The sequence below is a fragment of the Coenobita brevimanus genome, chromosome 85 (genome assembly GCF_032717465.1).
Source record: "Coenobita brevimanus isolate Jiangsu-jjx chromosome 85, ASM3271746v2, whole genome shotgun sequence".
NCBI lineage: Eukaryota > Metazoa > Arthropoda > Malacostraca > Decapoda > Coenobitidae > Coenobita > Coenobita brevimanus.
Genome location: NC_137038.1, coordinates 19379387 through 19391090, shown reverse-complemented (window position 1 = coordinate 19391090; position 11704 = coordinate 19379387).

Here is an 11704-nt window from a genome sequence, read left to right as displayed (position 1 = left end):
GTAGCAAGAATAAGGGATAACCAGTGAATCAAGAGGCTGACTGACTGGACCACAAGTGACTGTAAGAGTAGCAGAAAAAGGCCAGACAGGAGATGGAGAGATGAGATAGAGAAATTTGCAAGGAAAACAGAGATTGACTCAGTAAGGGAATTCGTGGAAAAGGTTGGGGGAGGCCTTTGTTCAGCAGTGGGCTTGCAATGGCTCATGATGATGATGATAATGATGATAAATATTTGATATATGTTATATATATATTGATAAAAAGCGGGATTGCTGGTTAGGTAGTGCTGGAGAATTCCCGACGATTCTCGCATTTTTTACGTTACGAGTCAGAGTTGCCTGATAGCCTGCTGCTGTGATTGGGGGTATTTTGTAAAGTTATATATTCATTCTTGTTCTCTGTTCGTTTTCTCTTTAATGTTTTATTTAGGTGATTGTTAAATTATGTCATTTAATTTCAATTTGTATGCTAAATAATTTAAAGTGCTACATAACGTAAGGAAACTCTGGAATATTTTGGATGCCTCCAATTTGGTAATTGTTGCTGCTAGGAGCAGGTACCAGCACCTCCTAGAATGCTGGAGAAGCAAAGAAGATTGTAAAGGGATGAGGGAGAGAATAAAGCAGTTTCAGTTTAGTTTGACTTGTGGTCTTGTGAAGTTAGCTTAGCTTTGGTGTTGTGAATCATACAGTGCAATTACTTGTTAAAATAAAGGCAACGAACGCGAAAAACCTGTGTTATTACGCCCGAGTTTATTTTGTGTAAGGATCTGCTGTTGTACACCGAAATGCTGACCCAAAGAAGACCAATTCACTGGGTGAAATCCTTTTTATACTGAACTACTGCTGTTGGAGCTTGTGGCATCATGGGAAGTGAACATGACGGTGGTGTTAGGAGTGGGATCGAAAGTGCTGCAATGAATTAAAACTTCGACATGGAGCAGAAGATGTACAAATAAGGAGCCAAGCTAGGCAACAGGAGACATCTCTGGCTGCGATCATGAAATTTTTTTAAATCACAAAGTGAAGAACAGAAAAAGCTACATGAACGGATTCGAGGCATTACAGGAGCAACAGAAGAAGTTACAACTGAGGATGCAGGGGCAGCTAGATTCTTCCATGGGGGAAATGAAGGAAGAACAGAAACAGATGAAGGACGAAGTATATATTGAGCTACAGCAGCAGAAGCATGAGGTAGGCAATAACATCATGGAGTGCAGACAGCATGTAGACGACCAGGTAAAGATAATTAATGAGATAATAGGCTGTAGAGAAATCTTGCACTGCTGAGCCTCAGGTTAGTGTACAGGGGGCATATGAAAAAAATGAACAAGGTATGGTGAATCTTGAATCCCAAGCATCTAGAGGTAGCATTACAGGCTTGAATAATCAAGAATGTAGAGTTTTAAGTCCTGGGCTTAATCATGATGCCCCAACATTTAGGCTGAAAACCAGTGAAGTGCATGGTTATGATGGGGGTCCGGTTAAAAACAAACCTCAGGAACATGATGGCAAAGTATCTTGAGAAGCTTACTGTGCACAGTCTGAGTTACTTGCTGATCAGAATGGTTGGGATGATATGCAGAGAGCAGTGCAGCTAGCTACTAGCCTTAAGGATGCCACAATAGAGATTCTTGGCCAGATGTCAGTGGAGAAGAGGAACAGTTCCCAGTTCCTTGTAGAGGTGCTAGAGCGCAAATAAGGGACCATGTACCGGACTGAGGTATACAGAGCAAGATTCTGGACCCGAGTACAGGCTCGAGGTGAATCCTTCAACAATTTGCTCATGACCTAGACAGTATGGCACACAAGGCGTACCCTGGAGCAGCACCTAACCCGTTTGCTATTCTCAGAGACTGTTTCAGTGATGCTTTTGACTGTGTAGAGTTGAAAGTGCAAGTGAAGCAGGCGCAACCCAGAAGAATGCAAGAAGCACAAGCCAGAGCTCTGGAATTCGAGTCCTGTGCCAGGTCAAGTACATCCAGTTTGCAGGCAGGATGCAGTGCAGGATTCAAGGGAAGAATGGTGCAGGTACAGTATATGAAGCGGAGACATTTTTGCTGGTATCGTGAAAACCCCGGGCATCAGAAAGAGGACTGCTACAGGTGGAAGAGGGAACAGGAGAAGATCAGAGGAGGTTGCTGGTTCTGTGGGAAGCCACGACATAACAAGGAGGATTGTTACAAATGAAAGAAAGAGCAAGAGCAGAACAGTGCAATGAAACCCACAATTGCAACAAAAGGGTTTTGGACATGTGGCGAGGTGGGACACTTCAGTTCTGACTGTTAATAGAAGAAGGAGGATAAGAAGATGGCTGCAGAAGACAAGAAAGACACAGAAATCTATTAAGGGCTGGTATTAAAGGGCAACAACCAGCTGGTTTTTCCCAAGTGGCCCCACCACTGAGTAAATGCAAGAGAACTGTGATTGATTGTGTGAAAGTAGGCAGAAGAATAGATGGCAAGAAGTGTTCCTTGGTGGTTGATTCGGCCTCAGAGAAAACTTTCGTGAGGCTAATGTATTACATCATCGGTATCTGCCTGAGTCATCAGAACAATTGTGTTGCATAACTGGGAATCATGCAGACCTGAGGGGACCCTTGGATGTCCAGATAGAAGTGGCAGGGCAAGAGGCCACGCTTCCAGTCTGCATGGCCAAGATGGAGAATCCGTGCCTTCTCGGTCTGGACTATCTGATATCCATGGGATGTGAGCTGGACTTCTGTTCCATGAGGCTCAAGATTCGAGGAAAAATCAGTTCCTGTCACGACAGTGACAGGTACCAGTTCTGGTGATGAGGTGAGGGCACTCCACACTACAGTGATACCTCAAAGATCAGAACTATTGCTCCAGTGCAAGGTGAGTGGCTCTTTTGACAGCTGTCTAGGGGTTGTGGAGTCTGATGGATGGTTCAGGACGAAGGCTGGAGTGATGGTGGGGAGGACTTTGATAGAAACAGGCACCACCACCTTTGGCTCTCCTCTCCTTTCACGGATCCACCTGGTGAACAAGCCTACATCTTTTCTATCCTTAATGACCTAGAGCAGCTTGTACAGCACCCTACCCGTATCCCTGACCGCCTTGGAGAGAGCTCCAACATACTTGACCTCTTCCTCACAACTAATCCTTCTGCTTACTCTGTTAATCTTTTCTCTCCGTTGGGCTCCTCCGATCACAACCTTATTACCTTAACCTGTCCTATCACTCCGGTACGGCCTGTGGACCCTCCAGGGAAACGTCGTCTGTGGCATTTTGGAGCCGTGGACTGGGAGGCCCTCAGGCAGTACTTCTTTGATTTTCCCTGGAATGATTATTCCTTCCATGGCCGTGAGCCATCTGAGTGTGCCTTGCGCATTACGGAGGTTATTCTCTCGGGCATGGAAGCATACATTCCTTTCTCATATCCTTTGACTAACGCAAGAAAGCCTTGGTTTAATCACACTTGTTCTAATGCTGTCCGCAACAAGGAAAAGGCCTACAAAAGGTACCGGAGCCAACCCACCCCTGAATCACATAATCTTTACGTTTCTGCCCGGAATCGTGCTAAGTCTGTTCTTCGCTCTACTAAAAATAATTTCATCCATACTAAATGCTCTCAACTCTCCAACTCGAATTCTTCCCGCTCCTTCTGGCACCTTGCCAAAAATCTTTCTAACAACTTTACCTCATCATCCTTCCCTCCTCTTTTCTACTCTGATGGTTCTGTAGCTATTTCTTCTACTGATAAAGCAGATCTCTTCGCACAGACTTTCTCCTCCAATTCCACCATAGACGATTCCGGTGCTGTTCCTCCATCACTTCCCCCCTCTGACTTCCTCATGGCTGACATTAAAATTTCTTCAGCTGATGTATTTTCTGCCATCACTGGCCTCAGTACTAACAAGGCATATGGGCCTGATGGGGTCCCTCCTGTTGTTCTCAAGAACTGTGCTTCTGTGCTTACACCCTGCCTTGGCAAACTATTTCGCCTTTGTCTGTCAACTTGTACCTTTCCTTCTTGCTGGAAGTTTGCTCTCATTCACCCAGTCTCAAAGAAGGGTGACCACTCCCAACCCTCCAACTATCGTCCAATTGCTTTAACGTCCTGTAGTTCAAAAGTTTTCGAGTCAATTCTTAATAGAAAAATTTTAAGGCATCTTTCCTATCACAACCTTCTTTCCGATCGTCAGTATGGGTTCCGTCAGGGACGCTCAACTGGCGATCTTCTCACCTACTTTTCAGACTCCTGGCCATCCTCCTTTCGGGACTTTGGCGAAAGCTTTGCCATTGCACTTGATATCTCAAAGGCTTTCGATCGAGTCTGGCATAAATCTTTAATTTCAAAACTGCCCTCCTACGGTTTCTATCCTTCTATCTGTACCTTCATCGCTAGCTTCCTTTCTGGTCGTTCTATAGCCGCTGTTGTAGACGGCCATCGTTCTTCTCCTAGATCTATCAACAGTGGTGTTCCTCAGGGCTCTGTCCTATCACCAACTCTCTTCCTTTTATTCATCAATGATCTTTTAAGCTGTACATCTAACCCTATCCACTCATACGCTGATGACTCCACCCTTCACCTTTCCATTCGGTTCCCGCAACGCCCATCTCAACAGTTACTTCAACAAACAAGGGATGAGGCTATGGCACACCTAATGTCTGACTTGACTCATATCTCTGACTGGGGTAAAAATAATATGGTTGTCTTTAATGCATCTAAGACTCAGTTCTTACACCTATCAACCCGACAAAATCTTCCACAGGTATACCCACTAATGTTTAATAATATTCAGCTTGATCCTGCATCATCCTTGAACATGCTTGGGGTTTCATTTACTCGGGACTTATCTTGGAAAGATCATATTACATCTCTTGTAAAATCTGCTTCCAAGAGATTGGGTGTGCTAAGCCGACTCCGCTCTATCTTTACCCCTGCACAATTGTTGACTCTATACAGGGGTTTTATCTGCCCCCATGTGGAGTACAACTCTCATGTGTGGGGAGGTTTCCCACATACAGCTCTTCTCAATAGGGTGGAGTCAAAGGCTTTTCATCTCATTAACTCTCCTCCTCTTACTGACTCCCTTCAATCTCTGTCTCTTTGCCGCACTGTTGCATCTTTATCTCTTTTCTATCGCTACTTTAATGGTCACTGCTCCTCTGAACTGTCTGCTTGCATTCCTCCACCTCTACGACGGGCGCGTAGCACCCGTCTGGCAGCAAACTCTCATCCCTTTTCTGTCCAACTCTCTAATGCAAGAGTTAACCGTTACTCTCAGTCTTTCATTTATGCAACAGGTCAGCTCTGGAACTGTCTCTCTCTGTCTGTATTTCCTGCTGCCTATGATCTCCAGTCTTTCAAACGTAGTGTGTCCAGGCACCTCAAAATGATCGGTTCTTGAATTTGGCTCTCTATTGTATTTTGTTTTTCTCTTGGAGGGTAATGTTACTGCGGGCTCATGGCCTTTGGTTCCTTCTTCCTCGCATTAAAAAAAAAAAAAAAAAAGGTGAAGTGCCGGTTGGTGTGGCCAATTTCTCCTGTGAGACAGAGAAGTTCAACAAGGGAGAAATAATGGGACTGTCCCAGGCAGTGGACTCTGAGTGGCTTCAGTGGTAGGCGTGTAAGAGGAGCTTAGTCAAAGAAGATTGGAATCTACCAGACCACTTGCAACACCTGTTTGCCAGGAGTTGCCAGTGCCTGGATGACTCACAAGTGCGGCAGTTAAGGCAACTGCTAGTGAAGTTTGCTGATGTCTTTTCCACCAGTGACCTAGACCTGGGATGCATAGATCTGGCAGAACATTGTATCGACACTGGGGATCACCACCCAATTGAATAGCCAGCTCGGAGGATGGTGCCAGCTCAGCTGCAAGAAATGGAGAAGGTGATGGAGAATCTTCGAAGTCAAGGAGTGATAAAAAAGTCCAGCAGTCCTTGGGCATCAGCAGTTGTTCTGGTAAGGAAGAAGGATGGCTCAGTAAGGTGCTGCATGGATTTAGAGCCCTGAATGAAGTGACAATGAAGGATGCGTACCCCTTGCCAAGAATTGATGACACACTGGATGCTCTGTTAGGTGCCAAGTGGTTCTACACCCTAGACATGAAAGTCAGGTATCACCAGGTGAAGGTTGCAGAGAAGGACAAGGAGAAAACAGCCTTTTCGTACAGGCAAGGTTTACGGCAGTTCAGAGTGATGCCATTTGGCTTGTGCAATATCCCTGCTACTTTTGAGAGCCTCATGGATAGCGTACTGGAAGGCCTGCACTGACAGACACCTCTCATCCATCTTGATGATGTGATTGTGTTCAGGCATACTTTCGACCAGGAATTGGAGAGGCTATTGGAGGTGTTCAACAGGTTCTGTGCAGCGCACCTCAAGCTGAACCCCAAGAAGTACTACCTGTTCCAGAAGGAAGTGAAGTACCTGGGACACATTGTAGGCGAGGGCAGTGTCCTTACTGATCTGGAGAATGCGGCAGCTGTAAAAAACTGGCCGGTTCCAACTTATGTGAAGGAGCTACGAAATATCCTGGGTTTGTGTACCTACTACTGGCGTTTTCTCAAGGACTTTGCAATGATAGCTGTGCCTGTGCACAAGTTGTTAGGAAAGAGGCAGAAGTTTATATTGACTGCAGTGACTCAGAAGGCCTTTAGTGAACTCCAGCTTGCATTGGCAAGCTCTCCAGTGTTGCCATACCCAGATCAGAGTCAGCCATTCATCTTGGACTGTGACATTAGTGACCATGGCCTTGGTGGAGTCCTATCGCAGAAGAAGGACGACAAAGAGTATGTGGCAGCGTATTACAGCAAGAAGCTCAGTCCACCAGGGTGGAACTACTGTGTGACCCGTAAGAAGCTCTTGGCAGTGATGAAGAGCATGAAGATCCTTGACTTTTTCCATCCCTACTTGTGTGGGTCCTACTGCATCATCAGGACAGATCATGCACCACTCAAGTGGCTGAAGACGTTAAAGAATCCGGAAGGACAACCGGCACGCTGGCTTGGAAGGTGGACCAGCACACCTATGAGGTGCAATACCGGCCTGGGCGGTTACATGGCAGTCTTGACAGCCTGAGTCATCAGCCTTGTGACCCAGTTTGCAAGCAGTGTAGTATGAAAGAAGATCGTGGCAAGAAATGCAACCATACTGCAGTGACAGGGTCAGTGTCAACTGAAGAAGACCTGGAGAAGATACAAGTGGAGGATACAGATTTACAGCCAGTGCTGGAGTGGTTGCAGTGGAGTACAGTCCAGCTAATCTTGAGAAGAGGTTTCCAGATTCATCCTTGTGACTAAGAGCTACTGGAGACAGTGGGACCTTATTCATTTGAACAACGGACTACTGGAGCATCAGTGGGAGACACACGATGGCCTCAGCAAGTATTTGCAACTGGTGGTTCCTAAGAAAATGAGGTTTAAGATCTTAGAAAAGTCTCATAACCGAATCACTAGTGGGCACCTGAGTGTGAAGAAAATTTTTAGTCGGCTGTGATAGAAGTTCTACTGGACTGGCATGCGCCAGGATGTTGAAGAGTGGTGTTGGGCCTGTGGTGTATGCTGTGCCAAGAAGGGATCCAAGAAACGTGGGTGCACCAACGGGAAGAGTCGCAGTAGATATTGTTGGACCTCTGGCACTCAATAAAACAAGAAACTGGTATGTACAGTATGTGTTGCCATGGACTACACAAAGTGGCCAGAAGCCTATGCCATCCCCAATCTAGAAGCCACAACTGTTGCTGAGGTGTTGGTTGACCAGTTCTTCTGTTGTTTTGTGATGCCACAAGAGCTACATGTAGCCCAGGGTAGGAACCTCGAGTCTGATGTGTTCCATGAGTGTTGTAAGTTACTGGGGATCAAGAGGACCAGGACGACCCCGCTAAGGCCACAGTTAGATCGGATTGTGGAGAAGTTCAACTGGACATTGGGACAAACACTGGCCAAGTTCTTTGTGGAGGGACAGATGGAATGGGACCAGGAATTACCTGCATTGCTAATGGCATATCAGTGTGCATCCCACAAGTCTGCCGGATACAGCTCTGCAAAACTGATGCTCGGCCATGAGTTACAATTGCCAGTTGATCTGTCAATGGAACGACCACTTGATGAAGAGCTGCCCACCAACACCTACAGCTATGCAAAGCATCTTCAGGAAAGACTGGCTGAGGTACATCAAGTCCGGGAAGCTTTGAAGTTTCCAGGCGAAGTGATGAAGTGAAAGTATTAAGCCAAACCAAATGAGGTGAGCTTCAAGGATAGTGGCAAGGTTTAGTTATACATTCCGCAACAGAAGAAGACAGTCATGTAAGCTGCAGAGCCAATGAGATGGGCTGTATGCTGTGATGGACTGCCTGTCAGACGTAACGTACCGGATTTGGGGAGGCGGGAAGTCTGGCCCAAAGGTGATACACGTAATTCGTCTGTGGCAGTACCATGGGCAAGGACAGTACAGCTGAGTCGTCTCCAAGGAATCGTGCACACCCATAGCTGATGATGTGGAGAACCAAGAAGCTGAAGCACAAGAGGATGGTGATAGTTTCCCCAAGGAAGAAATGAACCAAGAAGAGGACCAAGCCATTCCAGGAGTGGATTGTGTTGAGGAGCAGGGACGTCATCAGATACAGCATTGGAGAAACCAGATAAGTTGAAGGATTATTTTGTGTATAATTAGATGTTTTGGTACGGATTAACCCGTCACGTCCCGAGGTTTTCCGCACCTCCGACATCCCCCAGTCCCGAGGTATTTTCGAAATTTTTTTTTTTGGCTAAAACCTTCGCTTTTGGTGAGAAACATCGAAAATTCATAGAGAAATCGCTCACCTGAGGTTTAAAGTGCCCAATCCAGGTAGGAGTTCCTCCTTACCTGAGTGGGTTTTCTAACATGCTGGCACCAAAGAAAACGAGTTCTATGGGAGGGTAACTATTCTATCCACTCATAAACGGTATTTATTTATTTACTTGGTACGAATGTATATATAGTATGACAGTACATTGGTTTTCAAGCAGTAATAAAGGCATTATAAGCATTGTTTCACTCACTAACTAATCACCATACCTGACCTATTTTTGCCACACTACCTGATCATTATTTCTTGCTGTTTCTTCTTCTAATGCTATGTAAACATTGTCCTCCACATTGTCATCGATTGGGGAATCACTCTGGCCCTGAATAACTTTACTTGCCAGGTCGCTGGTAACAGGTCCTTTTCCAAGACAATGGCGTGAGGGGGGGAGGGGGGAGGTTATGCAGTGTAAGGCATTGTCCCTGCTTGGTATCTTGTACAGGAATAGAGGAAGGTGTCCCGTGTATACATACGAAAAATCACGTGCGAAAATTGAAAATTGTGCAAATTAGCGACCTTGCAATTGCACGACGTACTGGTACGTCGCCGGGACTGGCAAATGCCAGTCGTCAGGTTGGGGCGGGTTAAGGATTATCTTTGTAAGTCTCGTGTAGCTTTGTCAGGACGACATAAAGAATAGGGAGGGGATAGTGTTAAGAAGCTGGATTGCTAGTTTAGTAGTGCTGGAGAATTCCCGACAATTCTCGCACTTTTACGTTATGAGCCAGAGTTGCCTGACAGCCTGCTGCTGTGATTGGGGGTATTTTGTAAAGTTATATATTCATTTTTCTCTTTTTATTTTCTCTATACTTTTTTATTTAGGCGATTGTTAAATTATGTCATTTAATTTCAGTTTGAATGCTAAAGAATTTAGAGTGCTAAGTAATGTGGCCTCCGATTTTGTAATTGTTGTTGCTAGGAGCAGGTACCAGCACCTCCTAGAATGCTGGAGAAGTAAGGAAGGTTATAAAAGGATGAGGGAGAGAATAGAGCAGTTTCAGTTTAGTTTGACTTGTGGTCTTGTGAAGTTAGCTTAGCTCTGGAGTTGTGAAGCAAACAGTGTAATTACGGAGTAAAATAAAGACAACGAACGCAAAAAACCTGTGTTATTATGCCTGAGTTGATTTTGTGTAAGGATCTGCTGTTGTACACCGAAAGGCTGACCCAAAGAAGACCAATTCACTGGGTGACGTCCTTCCTATAGTGAACTACTGCTGCTGGAGCCTGTGGCAGTGTGAGACGTGGACATAGCAATATATTACTTATATTAAATATATAGTATGTATATTACAGATGTTAAATATATGTTATACTTATACATATTACATATACCATATAGCACCCGTCTAGCAACAAACTCTCATCCCTTTTCTGTCCAACTCTCAAATGCAAGAGTTATCCGTTACTACCAGCCCTTTATTTATGCAACAGGTCAGCTCTGGAACTGTCTCCCTCTGTATTTCCTACTTCATATGATCTCCAGTCTTTCAAACGCAGTGTGTCCAAGCGCCTCGAAATGAACGGATCTTGAAGTTTGCTCTCTTTTGTATTGTTTTTTGTTTTTCTTGGAAGCAACTGTTTTGCTGGCTCCTAGCCTTTGGTTCCTTCTTTCCCGCATAAAATTATATATATATACTGTATATATATATATATATATATATATATATATAGATATAGATATAGATAGATAGATAGATAGATATATATATATGAGGAGTAGACTGTAGCACCAGTTGAGCAGGGCAGTACTCCCGAGGTGGATGGAAAGCTGATGACAGGGAGTGCTGGAGCTCCCGTTTCATCAGCCCTCAGGACTAGTTCCTGACCATCCCCCTTTGCTGAACTTTCAGTGTCTCAGTTACACAGAAAGTAGGCCAGCATGCTCTCCAGTACAAATTTCTCTAACTATCTACACCAAACTACATGCACAGTACACGCTACACTTCCTTTTCCAAAATGCAAAAACTTATGGTGTCTCATCACCAAGCCTCGGAATCCCCTGGGGGGGGGGGACCATAAATGCCCCCACCATCCGCCCCTCTCCCGGTGACGACTCGAGGTGCCTGGAACCACTGTCTGACTCACTTCTTCTTCATTTCTACAACATTCACGGCCTTTCTTCTAACTTTTGCTCTGTTGAGCACCACCTCTTCTCCTCTAAACCTCACCTTCTTTTTCTAACTGAGACTCAGCTGTCTGAGGCAACTGACAGCAAACCCTTTTCTGTATCCTCCTACTTTCTCTATACTCATTTCAAAGCCAAAGGTGGCTGTTGTGTATATATACGCAACGACTTATCTTGCTCTCGTGTTCATGAACTCGATTCTTCTGAATTCTCTGCACTCTGGCTTCAGCTTTCCTGTCATTCTCTGACTAAATATATCTGTGCTGTTTACTTATCCCCTAATTCTACTGACTATTAATAATTCTTCGACTATCTTACTTCTACGATGGAACACATTCTATCCATTTCTCCTTTCTCTGAAATCTCCATTCTTGGAGATTTCAATGTTCACCACTACCTTTGGCTCTCCTTTCCTTTCACGGATCCACCTGGTGAACAAGCCTACATCTTTTCTATCCTTAATGACCTAGAGCAGCTTGTACAGCTCCCTATCCGTATCCCTGACTGCCTTGGAGAGAGCTCCAACATACTTGACCTCTTCCTCACAACTAATCCTTCTGCTTACTCTGTTAATATTTTCCCTCCATTGGGCTTCTACGATCACAACCTTATCACATTAACCTGTCCTATCACTCTGGTACAGCCTGTGGACCCTCCAGGGAAACGTTGTCTATGGCATTTTGGAGCCTCGGACTGGGAGGCCCTCAGGCAGTACTTCTTTGATTTTCCCTGGAATGATTATTGCTTCCATGGCCGTGAGCCATC